Genomic DNA, 17037 nt, shown 5'->3' with positions numbered 1-17037 from the left:
AACTGGGGCTTAACATCTTAGTCTAGGCTGATGGTGAAAAGAGCTGTTTTGGAACCATGTTAGTAGAACCAATGTGGCTGTTCTCAAGAAGCTAAATATTCTAGTACATAAGATGCTTTTTAATGGTGAATTGATGTTACTACCAGCTTTCAAATCTGCTTAGGTTTTTTCCAACAGGGTTCTATCAGAACATAACTAAAAGAAAAGATATGCACACATACTGGGCTGATGTGAGCGCTTTGCTTTTAAACCTGCAATTTGAATCAAGGAAGGAAAAAGTCCTTCAAAACTTTTTCTGTTCAACCCTCTGACTATTAAATCCTCAACTAATATAAAGCAGTGCTGCACCAGGGAATGAAAAACTGCTCCAGGCTTTATATTTCATCCCAAGAATTGGACTCTTAGCACGACCAAACTTTCTTTGAGTTTCGCAATTTTTTCGACTTGTGTATTTGAGGATGGCCGCATGATCTTTTCAGGAAGCATGGGTTCATTCCTACTTATGACATTCTAAGATTTTTGAAAAAGGAATATAGAATTGGTCAAAAATATTGTGGGACTCTTTCAAAATGCAGGCTTCATAGCTCAGGGGTTAGAGCACTGGTCTTGTAAACCAGGGGTCGTGAGTTCGATTCTCACTGAGGCCAAATTTTCTTAGTAAAGGCTATCGTGAACATCAAACCTTCTGAAAGTGGTTTTTGCCTATGAGAAAGGATCTTTCAACACTTTCTCTTTACAGCCCTCTGAATGCCAAAATCAAAAAGTCGAGATTTTATAGTCCTTTAATCTCACTTCAACAATTAAGCTCTTAACATGACCCAATTCTCTTCTGGTTGCAGAAAATTTTCATCGCCATGTAGGTCACTGTGACTGCATGCTCTTACCCTGGGAGCGAGACCTTGAATGCCACTTTACACAGGTGGGATATACCTTGAATGGAATGTGTTATCAGAACAATACCTATTGCTTGAATCAAAGTTTGATGTCACGCATCATTTTTAAATAATTTTAATGATTTGGGAAATTAAAATCTTGCAGTTTTCACTCTTTCCACCTAGCCCTATTATTCTGCTCTGTAGAAATCGCTTTTTAGTAGTGATCTGATTGTCATTACAGGCAGAATTACAAATATAGATAAAACCTTTTGTATTAATCAAAATGGATCACACCATTCACATTAGATCATGTGCACAACTCACTCAAACCTTTACTTGCAGGATTCCCTTAACACAGGTTAGCACATGCTTGGAGCACACTATCAGACGAACAATGCCTTCTCTCCCGTCTATTGTTTTGAAGCGCTTTTAGTTGCTTGCTTAGTCAAAAAAGATAAACCTTTTTTGTTGATGCTTACGATGATCTTTGGTATCTCACCAAAATCTGCAAGCTGCCGAATGGTTGAGCGGTCTGGGGGACTACGTTCAGGTTGTATGCTCTCCTGGACTTGTGGGTTCAAATACCGCTTCTGGCAGCTCAGTTTTGCTTAAATATTACCCAGGATGTTTTAGCAATTGCTACATGAAAATATTTTCAGAATAAAAAGACCTTCTGGTAAGAATGAAGAAAAAGGATTGTAGTGCCAAGCAGCACGAGGATTACCGAGGCATTAAGAACTGGGGCTTAACATCTTAGTCTAGGCTGATGGTGAAAAGAGCTGTTTTGGAACCATGTTAGTAGAACCAATGTGGCTGTTCTCAAGAAGCTAAATATTCTAGTACATAAGATGCTTTTTAATGGTGAATTGATGTTACTACCAGCTTTCAAATCTGCTTAGGTTTTTTCCAACAGGGTTCTATCAGAACATAACTAAAAGAAAAGATATGCACACATACTGGGCTGATGTGAGCGCTTTGCTTTTAAACCTGCAATTTGAATCAAGGAAGGAAAAAGTCCTTCAAAACTTTTTCTGTTCAACCCTCTGACTATTAAATCCTCAACTAATATAAAGCAGTGCTGCACCAGGGAATGAAAAACTGCTCCAGGCTTTATATTTCATCCCAAGAATTGGACTCTTAGCACGACCAAACTTTCTTTGAGTTTCGCAATTTTTTCGACTTGTGTATTTGAGGATGGCCGCATGATCTTTTCAGGAAGCATGGGTTCATTCCTACTTATGACATTCTAAGATTTTTGAAAAAGGAATATAGAATTGGTCAAAAATATTGTGGGACTCTTTCAAAATGCAGGCTTCATAGCTCAGGGGTCAGAAAAACTTGTCTTGTAAACCAGGGGTCGTGAGTTCGATTCTCACTGAGGCCAAATTTTCTTAGTAAAGGCTATCGTGAACATCAAACCTTCTGAAAGTGGTTTTTGCCTATGAGAAAGGATCTTTCAACACTTTCTCTTTACAGCCCTCTGAATGCCAAAATCAAAAAGTCGAGATTTTATAGTCCTTTAATCTCACTTCAACAATTAAGCTCTTAACATGACCCAATTCTCTTCTGGTTGCAGAAAATTTTCATCGCCATGTAGGTCACTGTGACTGCATGCTCTTACCCTGGGAGCGAGACCTTGAATGCCACTTTACACAGGTGGGATATACCTTGAATGGAATGTGTTATCAGAACAATACCTATTGCTTGAATCAAAGTTTGATGTCACGCATAATTTTTAAATAATTTTAATGATTTGGGAAATTAAAATCTTGCAGTTTTCACTCTTTCCACCTAGCCCTATTATTCTGCTCTGTAGAAATCGCTTTTTAGTAGTGATCTGATTGTCATTACAGGCAGAATTACAAATATAGATAAAACCTTTTGTATTAATCAAAATGGATCACACCATTCACATTAGATCATGTGCACAACTCACTCAAACCTTTACTTGCAGGATTCCCTTAACACAGGTTAGCACATGCTTGGAGCACACTATCAGACGAACAATGCCTTCTCTCCCGTCTATTGTTTTGAAGCGCTTTTAGTTGCTTGCTTAGTCAAAAAAGATAAACCTTTTTTGTTGATGCTTACGATGATCTTTGGTATCTCACCAAAATCTGCAAGCTGCCGAATGGTTGAGCGGTCTGGGGGACTACGTTCAGGTTGTATGCTCTCCTGGACTTGTGGGTTCAAATACCGCTTCTGGCAGCTCAGTTTTGCTTAAATATTACCCAGGATGTTTTAGCAATTGCTACATGAAAATATTTTCAGAATAAAAAGACCTTCTGGTAAGAATGAAGAAAAAGGATTGTAGTGCCAAGCAGCACGAGGATTACCGAGGCATTAAGAACTGGGGCTTAACATCTTAGTCTAGGCTGATGGTGAAAAGAGCTGTTTTGGAACCATGTTAGTAGAACCAATGTGGCTGTTCTCAAGAAGCTAAATATTCTAGTACATAAGATGCTTTTTAATGGTGAATTGATGTTACTACCAGCTTTCAAATCTGCTTAGGTTTTTTCCAACAGGGTTCTATCAGAACATAACTAAAAGAAAAGATATGCACACATACTGGGCTGATGTGAGCGCTTTGCTTTTAAACCTGCAATTTGAATCAAGGAAGGAAAAAGTCCTTCAAAACTTTTTCTGTTCAACCCTCTGACTATTAAATCCTCAACTAATATAAAGCAGTGCTGCACCAGGGAATGAAAAACTGCTCCAGGCTTTATATTTCATCCCAAGAATTGGACTCTTAGCACGACCAAACTTTCTTTGAGTTTCGCAATTTTTTCGACTTGTGTATTTGAGGATGGCCGCATGATCTTTTCAGGAAGCATGGGTTCATTCCTACTTATGACATTCTAAGATTTTTGAAAAAGGAATATAGAATTGGTCAAAAATATTGTGGGACTCTTTCAAAATGCAGGCTTCATAGCTCAGGGGTTAGAGCACTGGTCTTGTAAACCAGGGGTCGTGAGTTCGATTCTCACTGAGGCCAAATTTTCTTAGTAAAGGCTATCGTGAACATCAAACCTTCTGAAAGTGGTTTTTGCCTATGAGAAAGGATCTTTCAACACTTTCTCTTTACAGCCCTCTGAATGCCAAAATCAAAAAGTCGAGATTTTATAGTCCTTTAATCTCACTTCAACAATTAAGCTCTTAACATGACCCAATTCTCTTCTGGTTGCAGAAAATTTTCATCGCCATGTAGGTCACTGTGACTGCATGCTCTTACCCTGGGAGCGAGACCTTGAATGCCACTTTACACAGGTGGGATATACCTTGAATGGAATGTGTTATCAGAACAATACCTATTGCTTGAATCAAAGTTTGATGTCACGCATAATTTTTAAATAATTTTAATGATTTGGGAAATTAAAATCTTGCAGTTTTCACTCTTTCCACCTAGCCCTATTATTCTGCTCTGTAGAAATCGCTTTTTAGTAGTGATCTGATTGTCATTACAGGCAGAATTACAAATATAGATAAAACCTTTTGTATTAATCAAAATGGATCACACCATTCACATTAGATCATGTGCACAACTCACTCAAACCTTTACTTGCAGGATTCCCTTAACACAGGTTAGCACATGCTTGGAGCACACTATCAGACGAACAATGCCTTCTCTCCCGTCTATTGTTTTGAAGCGCTTTTAGTTGCTTGCTTAGTCAAAAAAGATAAACCTTTTTTGTTGATGCTTACGATGATCTTTGGTATCTCACCAAAATCTGCAAGCTGCCGAATGGTTGAGCGGTCTGGGGGACTACGTTCAGGTTGTATGCTCTCCTGGACTTGTGGGTTCAAATACCGCTTCTGGCAGCTCAGTTTTGCTTAAATATTACCCAGGATGTTTTAGCAATTGCTACATGAAAATATTTTCAGAATAAAAAGACCTTCTGGTAAGAATGAAGAAAAAGGATTGTAGTGCCAAGCAGCACGAGGATTACCGAGGCATTAAGAACTGGGGCTTAACATCTTAGTCTAGGCTGATGGTGAAAAGAGCTGTTTTGGAACCATGTTAGTAGAACCAATGTGGCTGTTCTCAAGAAGCTAAATATTCTAGTACATAAGATGCTTTTTAATGGTGAATTGATGTTACTACCAGCTTTCAAATCTGCTTAGGTTTTTTCCAACAGGGTTCTATCAGAACATAACTAAAAGAAAAGATATGCACACATACTGGGCTGATGTGAGCGCTTTGCTTTTAAACCTGCAATTTGAATCAAGGAAGGAAAAAGTCCTTCAAAACTTTTTCTGTTCAACCCTCTGACTATTAAATCCTCAACTAATATAAAGCAGTGCTGCACCAGGGAATGAAAAACTGCTCCAGGCTTTATATTTCATCCCAAGAATTGGACTCTTAGCACGACCAAACTTTCTTTGAGTTTCGCAATTTTTTCGACTTGTGTATTTGAGGATGGCCGCATGATCTTTTCAGGAAGCATGGGTTCATTCCTACTTATGACATTCTAAGATTTTTGAAAAAGGAATATAGAATTGGTCAAAAATATTGTGGGACTCTTTCAAAATGCAGGCTTCATAGCTCAGGGGTTAGAGCACTGGTCTTGTAAACCAGGGGTCGTGAGTTCGATTCTCACTGAGGCCAAATTTTCTTAGTAAAGGCTATCGTGAACATCAAACCTTCTGAAAGTGGTTTTTGCCTATGAGAAAGGATCTTTCAACACTTTCTCTTTACAGCCCTCTGAATGCCAAAATCAAAAAGTCGAGATTTTATAGTCCTTTAATCTCACTTCAACAATTAAGCTCTTAACATGACCCAATTCTCTTCTGGTTGCAGAAAATTTTCATCGCCATGTAGGTCACTGTGACTGCATGCTCTTACCCTGGGAGCGAGACCTTGAATGCCACTTTACACAGGTGGGATATACCTTGAATGGAATGTGTTATCAGAACAATACCTATTGCTTGAATCAAAGTTTGATGTCACGCATCATTTTTAAATAATTTTAATGATTTGGGAAATTAAAATCTTGCAGTTTTCACTCTTTCCACCTAGCCCTATTATTCTGCTCTGTAGAAATCGCTTTTTAGTAGTGATCTGATTGTCATTACAGGCAGAATTACAAATATAGATAAAACCTTTTGTATTAATCAAAATGGATCACACCATTCACATTAGATCATGTGCACAACTCACTCAAACCTTTACTTGCAGGATTCCCTTAACACAGGTTAGCACATGCTTGGAGCACACTATCAGACGAACAATGCCTTCTCTCCCGTCTATTGTTTTGAAGCGCTTTTAGTTGCTTGCTTAGTCAAAAAAGATAAACCTTTTTTGTTGATGCTTACGATGATCTTTGGTATCTCACCAAAATCTGCAAGCTGCCGAATGGTTGAGCGGTCTGGGGGACTACGTTCAGGTTGTATGCTCTCCTGGACTTGTGGGTTCAAATACCGCTTCTGGCAGCTCAGTTTTGCTTAAATATTACCCAGGATGTTTTAGCAATTGCTACATGAAAATATTTTCAGAATAAAAAGACCTTCTGGTAAGAATGAAGAAAAAGGATTGTAGTGCCAAGCAGCACGAGGATTACCGAGGCATTAAGAACTGGGGCTTAACATCTTAGTCTAGGCTGATGGTGAAAAGAGCTGTTTTGGAACCATGTTAGTAGAACCAATGTGGCTGTTCTCAAGAAGCTAAATATTCTAGTACATAAGATGCTTTTTAATGGTGAATTGATGTTACTACCAGCTTTCAAATCTGCTTAGGTTTTTTCCAACAGGGTTCTATCAGAACATAACTAAAAGAAAAGATATGCACACATACTGGGCTGATGTGAGCGCTTTGCTTTTAAACCTGCAATTTGAATCAAGGAAGGAAAAAGTCCTTCAAAACTTTTTCTGTTCAACCCTCTGACTATTAAATCCTCAACTAATATAAAGCAGTGCTGCACCAGGGAATGAAAAACTGCTCCAGGCTTTATATTTCATCCCAAGAATTGGACTCTTAGCACGACCAAACTTTCTTTGAGTTTCGCAATTTTTTCGACTTGTGTATTTGAGGATGGCCGCATGATCTTTTCAGGAAGCATGGGTTCATTCCTACTTATGACATTCTAAGATTTTTGAAAAAGGAATATAGAATTGGTCAAAAATATTGTGGGACTCTTTCAAAATGCAGGCTTCATAGCTCAGGGGTCAGAAAAACTTGTCTTGTAAACCAGGGGTCGTGAGTTCGATTCTCACTGAGGCCAAATTTTCTTAGTAAAGGCTATCGTGAACATCAAACCTTCTGAAAGTGGTTTTTGCCTATGAGAAAGGATCTTTCAACACTTTCTCTTTACAGCCCTCTGAATGCCAAAATCAAAAAGTCGAGATTTTATAGTCCTTTAATCTCACTTCAACAATTAAGCTCTTAACATGACCCAATTCTCTTCTGGTTGCAGAAAATTTTCATCGCCATGTAGGTCACTGTGACTGCATGCTCTTACCCTGGGAGCGAGACCTTGAATGCCACTTTACACAGGTGGGATATACCTTGAATGGAATGTGTTATCAGAACAATACCTATTGCTTGAATCAAAGTTTGATGTCACGCATCATTTTTAAATAATTTTAATGATTTGGGAAATTAAAATCTTGCAGTTTTCACTCTTTCCACCTAGCCCTATTATTCTGCTCTGTAGAAATCGCTTTTTAGTAGTGATCTGATTGTCATTACAGGCAGAATTACAAATATAGATAAAACCTTTTGTATTAATCAAAATGGATCACACCATTCACATTAGATCATGTGCACAACTCACTCAAACCTTTACTTGCAGGATTCCCTTAACACAGGTTAGCACATGCTTGGAGCACACTATCAGACGAACAATGCCTTCTCTCCCGTCTATTGTTTTGAAGCGCTTTTAGTTGCTTGCTTAGTCAAAAAAGATAAACCTTTTTTGTTGATGCTTACGATGATCTTTGGTATCTCACCAAAATCTGCAAGCTGCCGAATGGTTGAGCGGTCTGGGGGACTACGTTCAGGTTGTATGCTCTCCTGGACTTGTGGGTTCAAATACCGCTTCTGGCAGCTCAGTTTTGCTTAAATATTACCCAGGATGTTTTAGCAATTGCTACATGAAAATATTTTCAGAATAAAAAGACCTTCTGGTAAGAATGAAGAAAAAGGATTGTAGTGCCAAGCAGCACGAGGATTACCGAGGCATTAAGAACTGGGGCTTAACATCTTAGTCTAGGCTGATGGTGAAAAGAGCTGTTTTGGAACCATGTTAGTAGAACCAATGTGGCTGTTCTCAAGAAGCTAAATATTCTAGTACATAAGATGCTTTTTAATGGTGAATTGATGTTACTACCAGCTTTCAAATCTGCTTAGGTTTTTTCCAACAGGGTTCTATCAGAACATAACTAAAAGAAAAGATATGCACACATACTGGGCTGATGTGAGCGCTTTGCTTTTAAACCTGCAATTTGAATCAAGGAAGGAAAAAGTCCTTCAAAACTTTTTCTGTTCAACCCTCTGACTATTAAATCCTCAACTAATATAAAGCAGTGCTGCACCAGGGAATGAAAAACTGCTCCAGGCTTTATATTTCATCCCAAGAATTGGACTCTTAGCACGACCAAACTTTCTTTGAGTTTCGCAATTTTTTCGACTTGTGTATTTGAGGATGGCCGCATGATCTTTTCAGGAAGCATGGGTTCATTCCTACTTATGACATTCTAAGATTTTTGAAAAAGGAATATAGAATTGGTCAAAAATATTGTGGGACTCTTTCAAAATGCAGGCTTCATAGCTCAGGGGTTAGAGCACTGGTCTTGTAAACCAGGGGTCGTGAGTTCGATTCTCACTGAGGCCAAATTTTCTTAGTAAAGGCTATCGTGAACATCAAACCTTCTGAAAGTGGTTTTTGCCTATGAGAAAGGATCTTTCAACACTTTCTCTTTACAGCCCTCTGAATGCCAAAATCAAAAAGTCGAGATTTTATAGTCCTTTAATCTCACTTCAACAATTAAGCTCTTAACATGACCCAATTCTCTTCTGGTTGCAGAAAATTTTCATCGCCATGTAGGTCACTGTGACTGCATGCTCTTACCCTGGGAGCGAGACCTTGAATGCCACTTTACACAGGTGGGATATACCTTGAATGGAATGTGTTATCAGAACAATACCTATTGCTTGAATCAAAGTTTGATGTCACGCATCATTTTTAAATAATTTTAATGATTTGGGAAATTAAAATCTTGCAGTTTTCACTCTTTCCACCTAGCCCTATTATTCTGCTCTGTAGAAATCGCTTTTTAGTAGTGATCTGATTGTCATTACAGGCAGAATTACAAATATAGATAAAACCTTTTGTATTAATCAAAATGGATCACACCATTCACATTAGATCATGTGCACAACTCACTCAAACCTTTACTTGCAGGATTCCCTTAACACAGGTTAGCACATGCTTGGAGCACACTATCAGACGAACAATGCCTTCTCTCCCGTCTATTGTTTTGAAGCGCTTTTAGTTGCTTGCTTAGTCAAAAAAGATAAACCTTTTTTGTTGATGCTTACGATGATCTTTGGTATCTCACCAAAATCTGCAAGCTGCCGAATGGTTGAGCGGTCTGGGGGACTACGTTCAGGTTGTATGCTCTCCTGGACTTGTGGGTTCAAATACCGCTTCTGGCAGCTCAGTTTTGCTTAAATATTACCCAGGATGTTTTAGCAATTGCTACATGAAAATATTTTCAGAATAAAAAGACCTTCTGGTAAGAATGAAGAAAAAGGATTGTAGTGCCAAGCAGCACGAGGATTACCGAGGCATTAAGAACTGGGGCTTAACATCTTAGTCTAGGCTGATGGTGAAAAGAGCTGTTTTGGAACCATGTTAGTAGAACCAATGTGGCTGTTCTCAAGAAGCTAAATATTCTAGTACATAAGATGCTTTTTAATGGTGAATTGATGTTACTACCAGCTTTCAAATCTGCTTAGGTTTTTTCCAACAGGGTTCTATCAGAACATAACTAAAAGAAAAGATATGCACACATACTGGGCTGATGTGAGCGCTTTGCTTTTAAACCTGCAATTTGAATCAAGGAAGGAAAAAGTCCTTCAAAACTTTTTCTGTTCAACCCTCTGACTATTAAATCCTCAACTAATATAAAGCAGTGCTGCACCAGGGAATGAAAAACTGCTCCAGGCTTTATATTTCATCCCAAGAATTGGACTCTTAGCACGACCAAACTTTCTTTGAGTTTCGCAATTTTTTCGACTTGTGTATTTGAGGATGGCCGCATGATCTTTTCAGGAAGCATGGGTTCATTCCTACTTATGACATTCTAAGATTTTTGAAAAAGGAATATAGAATTGGTCAAAAATATTGTGGGACTCTTTCAAAATGCAGGCTTCATAGCTCAGGGGTTAGAGCACTGGTCTTGTAAACCAGGGGTCGTGAGTTCGATTCTCACTGAGGCCAAATTTTCTTAGTAAAGGCTATCGTGAACATCAAACCTTCTGAAAGTGGTTTTTGCCTATGAGAAAGGATCTTTCAACACTTTCTCTTTACAGCCCTCTGAATGCCAAAATCAAAAAGTCGAGATTTTATAGTCCTTTAATCTCACTTCAACAATTAAGCTCTTAACATGACCCAATTCTCTTCTGGTTGCAGAAAATTTTCATCGCCATGTAGGTCACTGTGACTGCATGCTCTTACCCTGGGAGCGAGACCTTGAATGCCACTTTACACAGGTGGGATATACCTTGAATGGAATGTGTTATCAGAACAATACCTATTGCTTGAATCAAAGTTTGATGTCACGCATCATTTTTAAATAATTTTAATGATTTGGGAAATTAAAATCTTGCAGTTTTCACTCTTTCCACCTAGCCCTATTATTCTGCTCTGTAGAAATCGCTTTTTAGTAGTGATCTGATTGTCATTACAGGCAGAATTACAAATATAGATAAAACCTTTTGTATTAATCAAAATGGATCACACCATTCACATTAGATCATGTGCACAACTCACTCAAACCTTTACTTGCAGGATTCCCTTAACACAGGTTAGCACATGCTTGGAGCACACTATCAGACGAACAATGCCTTCTCTCCCGTCTATTGTTTTGAAGCGCTTTTAGTTGCTTGCTTAGTCAAAAAAGATAAACCTTTTTTGTTGATGCTTACGATGATCTTTGGTATCTCACCAAAATCTGCAAGCTGCCGAATGGTTGAGCGGTCTGGGGGACTACGTTCAGGTTGTATGCTCTCCTGGACTTGTGGGTTCAAATACCGCTTCTGGCAGCTCAGTTTTGCTTAAATATTACCCAGGATGTTTTAGCAATTGCTACATGAAAATATTTTCAGAATAAAAAGACCTTCTGGTAAGAATGAAGAAAAAGGATTGTAGTGCCAAGCAGCACGAGGATTACCGAGGCATTAAGAACTGGGGCTTAACATCTTAGTCTAGGCTGATGGTGAAAAGAGCTGTTTTGGAACCATGTTAGTAGAACCAATGTGGCTGTTCTCAAGAAGCTAAATATTCTAGTACATAAGATGCTTTTTAATGGTGAATTGATGTTACTACCAGCTTTCAAATCTGCTTAGGTTTTTTCCAACAGGGTTCTATCAGAACATAACTAAAAGAAAAGATATGCACACATACTGGGCTGATGTGAGCGCTTTGCTTTTAAACCTGCAATTTGAATCAAGGAAGGAAAAAGTCCTTCAAAACTTTTTCTGTTCAACCCTCTGACTATTAAATCCTCAACTAATATAAAGCAGTGCTGCACCAGGGAATGAAAAACTGCTCCAGGCTTTATATTTCATCCCAAGAATTGGACTCTTAGCACGACCAAACTTTCTTTGAGTTTCGCAATTTTTTCGACTTGTGTATTTGAGGATGGCCGCATGATCTTTTCAGGAAGCATGGGTTCATTCCTACTTATGACATTCTAAGATTTTTGAAAAAGGAATATAGAATTGGTCAAAAATATTGTGGGACTCTTTCAAAATGCAGGCTTCATAGCTCAGGGGTTAGAGCACTGGTCTTGTAAACCAGGGGTCGTGAGTTCGATTCTCACTGAGGCCAAATTTTCTTAGTAAAGGCTATCGTGAACATCAAACCTTCTGAAAGTGGTTTTTGCCTATGAGAAAGGATCTTTCAACACTTTCTCTTTACAGCCCTCTGAATGCCAAAATCAAAAAGTCGAGATTTTATAGTCCTTTAATCTCACTTCAACAATTAAGCTCTTAACATGACCCAATTCTCTTCTGGTTGCAGAAAATTTTCATCGCCATGTAGGTCACTGTGACTGCATGCTCTTACCCTGGGAGCGAGACCTTGAATGCCACTTTACACAGGTGGGATATACCTTGAATGGAATGTGTTATCAGAACAATACCTATTGCTTGAATCAAAGTTTGATGTCACGCATCATTTTTAAATAATTTTAATGATTTGGGAAATTAAAATCTTGCAGTTTTCACTCTTTCCACCTAGCCCTATTATTCTGCTCTGTAGAAATCGCTTTTTAGTAGTGATCTGATTGTCATTACAGGCAGAATTACAAATATAGATAAAACCTTTTGTATTAATCAAAATGGATCACACCATTCACATTAGATCATGTGCACAACTCACTCAAACCTTTACTTGCAGGATTCCCTTAACACAGGTTAGCACATGCTTGGAGCACACTATCAGACGAACAATGCCTTCTCTCCCGTCTATTGTTTTGAAGCGCTTTTAGTTGCTTGCTTAGTCAAAAAAGATAAACCTTTTTTGTTGATGCTTACGATGATCTTTGGTATCTCACCAAAATCTGCAAGCTGCCGAATGGTTGAGCGGTCTGGGGGACTACGTTCAGGTTGTATGCTCTCCTGGACTTGTGGGTTCAAATACCGCTTCTGGCAGCTCAGTTTTGCTTAAATATTACCCAGGATGTTTTAGCAATTGCTACATGAAAATATTTTCAGAATAAAAAGACCTTCTGGTAAGAATGAAGAAAAAGGATTGTAGTGCCAAGCAGCACGAGGATTACCGAGGCATTAAGAACTGGGGCTTAACATCTTAGTCTAGGCTGATGGTGAAAAGAGCTGTTTTGGAACCATGTTAGTAGAACCAATGTGGCTGTTCTCAAGAAGCTAAATATTCTAGTACATAAGATGCTTTTTAATGGTGAATTGATGTTACTACCAGCTTTCAAATCTGCTTAGGTTTTTTCCAACAGGGTTCTATCAGAACATAACTAAAAGAAAAGATATGCACACATACTGGGCTGATGTGAGCGCTTTGCTTTTAAACCTGCAATTTGAATCAAGGAAGGAAAAAGTCCTTCAAAACTTTTTCTGTTCAACCCTCTGACTATTAAATCCTCAACTAATATAAAGCAGTGCTGCACCAGGGAATGAAAAACTGCTCCAGGCTTTATATTTCATCCCAAGAATTGGACTCTTAGCACGACCAAACTTTCTTTGAGTTTCGCAATTTTTTCGACTTGTGTATTTGAGGATGGCCGCATGATCTTTTCAGGAAGCATGGGTTCATTCCTACTTATGACATTCTAAGATTTTTGAAAAAGGAATATAGAATTGGTCAAAAATATTGTGGGACTCTTTCAAAATGCAGGCTTCATAGCTCAGGGGTTAGAGCACTGGTCTTGTAAACCAGGGGTCGTGAGTTCGATTCTCACTGAGGCCAAATTTTCTTAGTAAAGGCTATCGTGAACATCAAACCTTCTGAAAGTGGTTTTTGCCTATGAGAAAGGATCTTTCAACACTTTCTCTTTACAGCCCTCTGAATGCCAAAATCAAAAAGTCGAGATTTTATAGTCCTTTAATCTCACTTCAACAATTAAGCTCTTAACATGACCCAATTCTCTTCTGGTTGCAGAAAATTTTCATCGCCATGTAGGTCACTGTGACTGCATGCTCTTACCCTGGGAGCGAGACCTTGAATGCCACTTTACACAGGTGGGATATACCTTGAATGGAATGTGTTATCAGAACAATACCTATTGCTTGAATCAAAGTTTGATGTCACGCATAATTTTTAAATAATTTTAATGATTTGGGAAATTAAAATCTTGCAGTTTTCACTCTTTCCACCTAGCCCTATTATTCTGCTCTGTAGAAATCGCTTTTTAGTAGTGATCTGATTGTCATTACAGGCAGAATTACAAATATAGATAAAACCTTTTGTATTAATCAAAATGGATCACACCATTCACATTAGATCATGTGCACAACTCACTCAAACCTTTACTTGCAGGATTCCCTTAACACAGGTTAGCACATGCTTGGAGCACACTATCAGACGAACAATGCCTTCTCTCCCGTCTATTGTTTTGAAGCGCTTTTAGTTGCTTGCTTAGTCAAAAAAGATAAACCTTTTTTGTTGATGCTTACGATGATCTTTGGTATCTCACCAAAATCTGCAAGCTGCCGAATGGTTGAGCGGTCTGGGGGACTACGTTCAGGTTGTATGCTCTCCTGGACTTGTGGGTTCAAATACCGCTTCTGGCAGCTCAGTTTTGCTTAAATATTACCCAGGATGTTTTAGCAATTGCTACATGAAAATATTTTCAGAATAAAAAGACCTTCTGGTAAGAATGAAGAAAAAGGATTGTAGTGCCAAGCAGCACGAGGATTACCGAGGCATTAAGAACTGGGGCTTAACATCTTAGTCTAGGCTGATGGTGAAAAGAGCTGTTTTGGAACCATGTTAGTAGAACCAATGTGGCTGTTCTCAAGAAGCTAAATATTCTAGTACATAAGATGCTTTTTAATGGTGAATTGATGTTACTACCAGCTTTCAAATCTGCTTAGGTTTTTTCCAACAGGGTTCTATCAGAACATAACTAAAAGAAAAGATATGCACACATACTGGGCTGATGTGAGCGCTTTGCTTTTAAACCTGCAATTTGAATCAAGGAAGGAAAAAGTCCTTCAAAACTTTTTCTGTTCAACCCTCTGACTATTAAATCCTCAACTAATATAAAGCAGTGCTGCACCAGGGAATGAAAAACTGCTCCAGGCTTTATATTTCATCCCAAGAATTGGACTCTTAGCACGACCAAACTTTCTTTGAGTTTCGCAATTTTTTCGACTTGTGTATTTGAGGATGGCCGCATGATCTTTTCAGGAAGCATGGGTTCATTCCTACTTATGACATTCTAAGATTTTTGAAAAAGGAATATAGAATTGGTCAAAAATATTGTGGGACTCTTTCAAAATGCAGGCTTCATAGCTCAGGGGTTAGAGCACTGGTCTTGTAAACCAGGGGTCGTGAGTTCGATTCTCACTGAGGCCAAATTTTCTTAGTAAAGGCTATCGTGAACATCAAACCTTCTGAAAGTGGTTTTTGCCTATGAGAAAGGATCTTTCAACACTTTCTCTTTACAGCCCTCTGAATGCCAAAATCAAAAAGTCGAGATTTTATAGTCCTTTAATCTCACTTCAACAATTAAGCTCTTAACATGACCCAATTCTCTTCTGGTTGCAGAAAATTTTCATCGCCATGTAGGTCACTGTGACTGCATGCTCTTACCCTGGGAGCGAGACCTTGAATGCCACTTTACACAGGTGGGATATACCTTGAATGGAATGTGTTATCAGAACAATACCTATTGCTTGAATCAAAGTTTGATGTCACGCATAATTTTTAAATAATTTTAATGATTTGGGAAATTAAAATCTTGCAGTTTTCACTCTTTCCACCTAGCCCTATTATTCTGCTCTGTAGAAATCGCTTTTTAGTAGTGATCTGATTGTCATTACAGGCAGAATTACAAATATAGATAAAACCTTTTGTATTAATCAAAATGGATCACACCATTCACATTAGATCATGTGCACAACTCACTCAAACCTTTACTTGCAGGATTCCCTTAACACAGGTTAGCACATGCTTGGAGCACACTATCAGACGAACAATGCCTTCTCTCCCGTCTATTGTTTTGAAGCGCTTTTAGTTGCTTGCTTAGTCAAAAAAGATAAACCTTTTTTGTTGATGCTTACGATGATCTTTGGTATCTCACCAAAATCTGCAAGCTGCCGAATGGTTGAGCGGTCTGGGGGACTACGTTCAGGTTGTATGCTCTCCTGGACTTGTGGGTTCAAATACCGCTTCTGGCAGCTCAGTTTTGCTTAAATATTACCCAGGATGTTTTAGCAATTGCTACATGAAAATATTTTCAGAATAAAAAGACCTTCTGGTAAGAATGAAGAAAAAGGATTGTAGTGCCAAGCAGCACGAGGATTACCGAGGCATTAAGAACTGGGGCTTAACATCTTAGTCTAGGCTGATGGTGAAAAGAGCTGTTTTGGAACCATGTTAGTAGAACCAATGTGGCTGTTCTCAAGAAGCTAAATATTCTAGTACATAAGATGCTTTTTAATGGTGAATTGATGTTACTACCAGCTTTCAAATCTGCTTAGGTTTTTTCCAACAGGGTTCTATCAGAACATAACTAAAAGAAAAGATATGCACACATACTGGGCTGATGTGAGCGCTTTGCTTTTAAACCTGCAATTTGAATCAAGGAAGGAAAAAGTCCTTCAAAACTTTTTCTGTTCAACCCTCTGACTATTAAATCCTCAACTAATATAAAGCAGTGCTGCACCAGGGAATGAAAAACTGCTCCAGGCTTTATATTTCATCCCAAGAATTGGACTCTTAGCACGACCAAACTTTCTTTGAGTTTCGCAATTTTTTCGACTTGTGTATTTGAGGATGGCCGCATGATCTTTTCAGGAAGCATGGGTTCATTCCTACTTATGACATTCTAAGATTTTTGAAAAAGGAATATAGAATTGGTCAAAAATATTGTGGGACTCTTTCAAAATGCAGGCTTCATAGCTCAGGGGTTAGAGCACTGGTCTTGTAAACCAGGGGTCGTGAGTTCGATTCTCACTGAGGCCAAATTTTCTTAGTAAAGGCTATCGTGAACATCAAACCTTCTGAAAGTGGTTTTTGCCTATGAGAAAGGATCTTTCAACACTTTCTCTTTACAGCCCTCTGAATGCCAAAATCAAAAAGTCGAGATTTTATAGTCCTTTAATCTCACTTCAACAATTAAGCTCTTAACATGACCCAATTCTCTTCTGGTTGCAGAAAATTTTCATCGCCATGTAGGTCACTGTGACTGCATGCTCTTACCCTGGGAGCGAGACCTTGAATGCCACTTTACACAGGTGGGA

General features: G+C 38.5%; 9 non-coding genes across 9 annotated transcripts; all 9 read left to right on the top strand.

Annotated features, from left to right (window-relative positions):
* Positions 1-574: 574 nt before the first annotated feature.
* TRNAT-UGU (transfer RNA threonine (anticodon UGU)) lies at positions 575-647 on the top strand. The gene has a single exon. It is a non-coding gene; the product is annotated as a tRNA-Thr (tRNA).
* A 3150-nt stretch (positions 648-3797) lies between these two features.
* On the top strand, positions 3798-3870 carry TRNAT-UGU (transfer RNA threonine (anticodon UGU)). Its single transcript has one exon. It is a non-coding gene; the product is annotated as a tRNA-Thr (tRNA).
* Positions 3871-5408: 1538 nt separating this feature from the next.
* Positions 5409-5481, top strand: TRNAT-UGU (transfer RNA threonine (anticodon UGU)). The gene has a single exon. It is a non-coding gene; the product is annotated as a tRNA-Thr (tRNA).
* A 3150-nt stretch (positions 5482-8631) lies between these two features.
* TRNAT-UGU (transfer RNA threonine (anticodon UGU)) lies at positions 8632-8704 on the top strand. Its single transcript has one exon. It is a non-coding gene; the product is annotated as a tRNA-Thr (tRNA).
* A 1538-nt stretch (positions 8705-10242) lies between these two features.
* TRNAT-UGU (transfer RNA threonine (anticodon UGU)) lies at positions 10243-10315 on the top strand. The gene has a single exon. It is a non-coding gene; the product is annotated as a tRNA-Thr (tRNA).
* Positions 10316-11853: 1538 nt separating this feature from the next.
* On the top strand, positions 11854-11926 carry TRNAT-UGU (transfer RNA threonine (anticodon UGU)). Its single transcript has one exon. It is a non-coding gene; the product is annotated as a tRNA-Thr (tRNA).
* A 1538-nt stretch (positions 11927-13464) lies between these two features.
* TRNAT-UGU (transfer RNA threonine (anticodon UGU)) lies at positions 13465-13537 on the top strand. Its single transcript has one exon. It is a non-coding gene; the product is annotated as a tRNA-Thr (tRNA).
* A 1538-nt stretch (positions 13538-15075) lies between these two features.
* Positions 15076-15148, top strand: TRNAT-UGU (transfer RNA threonine (anticodon UGU)). The gene has a single exon. It is a non-coding gene; the product is annotated as a tRNA-Thr (tRNA).
* A 1538-nt stretch (positions 15149-16686) lies between these two features.
* On the top strand, positions 16687-16759 carry TRNAT-UGU (transfer RNA threonine (anticodon UGU)). Its single transcript has one exon. It is a non-coding gene; the product is annotated as a tRNA-Thr (tRNA).
* The last annotated feature ends 278 nt before the right edge of the window (positions 16760-17037 follow it).

This window comes from Eleutherodactylus coqui, chromosome 7 (genome assembly GCF_035609145.1).
Source record: "Eleutherodactylus coqui strain aEleCoq1 chromosome 7, aEleCoq1.hap1, whole genome shotgun sequence".
NCBI lineage: Eukaryota > Metazoa > Chordata > Amphibia > Anura > Eleutherodactylidae > Eleutherodactylus > Eleutherodactylus coqui.
This window is presented reverse-complemented; position numbering and strand designations above follow the sequence as displayed.